Raw genomic sequence first — 4,179 nt, 5'->3', positions numbered from 1 at the left:
GAGAAAGAAGAAAAGAAATATTGGCTGGCTTGCTGGAAGGCTTAGCTGGTTAGTTGGCTGGTTTAGCAAATTAGTCGGTCGGTCGGTCGGTCGGTCGGTCGGCTGGCTGGCTGGTCGACTGGTTGGCTGGTTGGCTGGCTGGTTAGTCGGCTGGCTGGCTGGCTGGCTGGTTGGTCGGTTGGTTAGTATTAGTAATGAATTGTTTGGTGTTTGTTATCGTGGTTGTTGCTATGATGTGGTATAAATTTCAGGGAGAACTGAATGTGGTAAAAGGGATGAGTAGGGTGAGAAGAAAAATATGGTGGTAGAGGTGGTGGGAGAAAGGTTTGGCGGGGAAAAGCGAAACAAAAGGAAGCAGCGATGTTTGATGTTTGTGTTTTGGATTTGGTTAATTTAGATGTTGTTTAGTAGCAGGTCAGTTTTTATTGGGCAGGCATTTGATCTTTAGCTTTACAACCGTGACAATCCCATCTGTCTGCAATATCTATGATTTTAGGGATTTATTTTTCATTCTTCGCTTAAGATGCTATGACATGATTTGAGTGGGGCTCTAGATGTTATTTATACTTGGTAGAGTAACCATATAGAATATTTTTGCAAATGTCTATGTTTTTTTGGTTACTTGAGATAAGATTAGCCAATTGTCGTAGCCATGGCATCTATTGAGCCAGAAACACGTCTACGACTGTCTTATCTCCAGACAATTAATCTGTTCGTTTTCTTAAAGGCATGTCAACTTGAATTCTTGATGCCATCTCCCCTTCTCAAGTGGAGCTGTTCTCAAATGCCATTTGGTTATTGAGACACATCCTCAAGAAGTGAGGAGGATTTTAATAAACCAAGAACTTATTTTATGATACTCGATATACCTTCTTTTGTCTATGTAGAATAACCTTCATTGGTTTGGCTCTACAACAGCTCTTCCCTTCTTTCACTCTCTGTCTTTCTCTCAATCAACTTGCTCCCTTTTCTTCTTTTCCTGTTTCTCATGCTTCCCATTTTTTTTAACTGACCGTTCGACTGGTCTGTCAATCTTTTTCCAGCCCTGGCTTCGTCTAAAGTTCTTTAAAAATCGTTTTGTCAAGGTTGAATGATATGCTCTCTGTCCTCCTTAGCGTGCGACTTCCTTCTTTCTTTATGCTTACCTTTCTGCTGCTTTCTCTACCTTACGTTTCCGGCAGATTCAAACAAGAATAACCTAGTCGCTGTTGTATTTCGTCGGCGGAGAACAACTACTCTTCTCGGGCGTTTTGCGTTCACAAAACACTCGATTCATCCATATGAGGGCAATCCTTCACTCATGTTTAAGCTCAGTGATCAGGGGGTAGTCTTGACTGAAGATACATAATCAGGTCGAAACACTGCAGTATCTTATGGCCTCCTTATATCACTGAATTGAGTGTGCTGCGAAGGAAGGTGTTCGCAGTACCTTCCTTCGCAGAAGACATAGATTAGCATATTCACGTTCGAATTTGCCGGAATGTATTTAGAAAAAAATGGAAATATCTTTTAAACCGACCTTGTTGTATAATTCAAGTAAGGGGCACACATTTAAAAATATTCAATGACAGAAAAAAATCCGAAATGAAAATTAATTTCATTAAGTAAACCTGGAAAAATGAGAATTGCGTGTGTGTGTGTGTGTGTGTGTGTGTGTGTGTGTGTGTGTGTGTGTGTGTGTGTGTGTGTGTGTGTGTGTGTGTGTGTGTCCGTGCGTGTGTGTGTGTGTGCATGCATGAATATATGAATGTATGTATATATGTATGTTTGCATGTATAATGTACAGGGATAGGAAAAAATAATGGAAACAGCATTTTTAGTTAATTATTTTTTTCTATTGACAATATGACAAATTCAAAACTGTTCTTGCTTGTGTGCGTGTGTGTGTGTGTGTGTGTGCAATATATATGCCTTGTACTTCATGATATAGCCCTCTTTTTCCATTTTTCACTATTTTTTTTATATTTCAATAATTTAAAATACGTGACCTATCTGATTTCCAAAGAGGACAGATTTTGGAGCGCAGATGCCTGGAGCTTCGGTTACTAAAGCAGCTGAATTATTTAATATTTCCAGAGGTAGTCTCAAAAATAATGTTGGCATTCCAAAACCAAATTAAAACCAGTTCTAACAGGTACAATTCTGGCCAGTGTTTTTATCGAGATACCATCACTGGATGACTGCTAGCCAAAGTTAGATGCACTACACCCTAAGTGGTGAGTCACTCCAAGATGCGCGCATAGCGACGAAACAGTTCTACACGTACAGTTGCAGTGTCCGATTACGGGTGACTGGTGGACTTATGTCAAACAGCTATTATCATGTGTGGGATTAATCCGATTATCGGCCGAATCCGTCGTGAGAATCGTTCCATCACCCATCTTTAACAGTGGATATGACGAAAGGGGTGGTGCGGTGGACGATGCTAAAATGATTGCGGAAAGACACCTTCCTCATCGACTGACCTAAGTTTCACTTGGAAAGGAAAATGAGGGTAGAAAGAGTAGTGCTACTCCTAGTGAATTCGTGAAAAGATGGGTTTCTATGACAAAAAGGGCTAGAGTGAATGACCTTACTCTAAGCATGCGCCGGTAGGCTGGAGAGCAGGAGAGAGGGCCTTTGATGGTTATGGTAATTCTAGACCCGTGTGGTTTCTTGATCGGCCCTAGTTGAAGTTTCTCCCATATCAGGAGCACTGCATCATTCATGTTATCACATACTTCGTATACTATAGATACTTTTATCACATTTCTCTATCCTTTCCATTTATTTTTTATGGAAATCCCCACACAAATTGTTTACTGTTCTTGTGATGTCCCCCTTATCGATGTCCTTGTAGCAAATAAAAAAAAATTATTATTATTATATGTTTGGCTTTTGCTTTGTATTTGTACAAGTTGGCTCCAAATCTCACCCAGAGATTTCGAGACAAGAAGTTAGAAGTTCAAGCTGGTATTATGACTAGGGTACCATATTTTTGATTTGCACAGAGTATTGTTCTAGAGAATGTCTGTCAAAACAAGAAAATTAGAAGTTTGTTTAAAAGTAATTTAAGTATAAAATGATAGTATGATGTTAAGATGACAGTAAAAGATATTTGCTACTTTGTACGTAGAAAATTACTTTTGACAATGTTTACAGATTAAAATGTTTTGAGGATTACATAGACAATATTTATCGTAGGATATGAGCAGTTCCCATCAGTACTCTCCTTTGAATTTCTTCCAGTTTTGGATTTCCTGGTATCTGAGATAGGTAGAAATCAGCCCCTTTTGCTATCATTTCTAGGGTATCTATGACAACAGCTATTGTTTTAATCTTGAGGCTCCACATTTTGCCAATTTCTATTTTAAGATCCTTATACTTGCTCAACTTTTGGTAGATCTTGAAAGATACATTTATGTCGATTAGGACAGCCATATCGATGAGGAGGCATGATTTTTGTCTGAATCCTTCATTGCAATGTCTGGCATAGTTGCATTTATCTTTCTGTCATTTTGAACAGTAAAGTTCCAAAGGAGTGAGATATGATCATTTTCAAGCACTGGGAGTGGTTTGTGTTCCCACCAGTTTTTATCATGGGGCAGGTCCAAGTCTTTGCAAATTACCCAGTAAATATACTGTGCTGCTCCATCATGCCTGTTTAGATACTCTATCGGCACTAGAAGGCTGTACGTGGAAACAATATGATCGATGGTTTCATTTTGTTGTTTACATACACACGTTAGGCTACTGGCGTTCTTCAAGACGTTGGCCTGGTAGCTTCTTATGGGTAGGCATTGATCTTGGACTATTATGATAAACTCTTCTGTCTGTATTATTGTTGTCATCGTCGTCGTCGTCGTCGTCGTTGTTGTTGTTGTTGTTGTTGATGCGGGCTTGATCAAGGAGGAAGAAGTCTTAGTTATGCCCTTTCATTCTTGTCTAACACAAACTTTTTCGCCAAGTCCACCAGAGAAATGAAAACTGCCTGCCCTTCCTAGCAGCATTTACATGTTTCACTTAAAAAGGAAAACGAGGGTGGAGAGGGAAGTGCTGCCTCCCACTATATTTGTTGAAAGGTGGGTGAAAGTGGCTGGCATTATCCGAGTGACTGGGGCCTTCTCTGAACATGCGCCTGTAGATTGGAGAAGGACGACTTTGAGAGAGCACTTGTCTTCGTTGTCAGGGTGACCGTGG

The sequence above is a fragment of the Octopus bimaculoides genome, chromosome 2, assembly GCF_001194135.2.
Source record: "Octopus bimaculoides isolate UCB-OBI-ISO-001 chromosome 2, ASM119413v2, whole genome shotgun sequence".
Classification (NCBI taxonomy): Eukaryota; Metazoa; Mollusca; class Cephalopoda; order Octopoda; family Octopodidae; genus Octopus; species Octopus bimaculoides.
Note: the sequence above shows the minus strand (reverse complement) of the source record.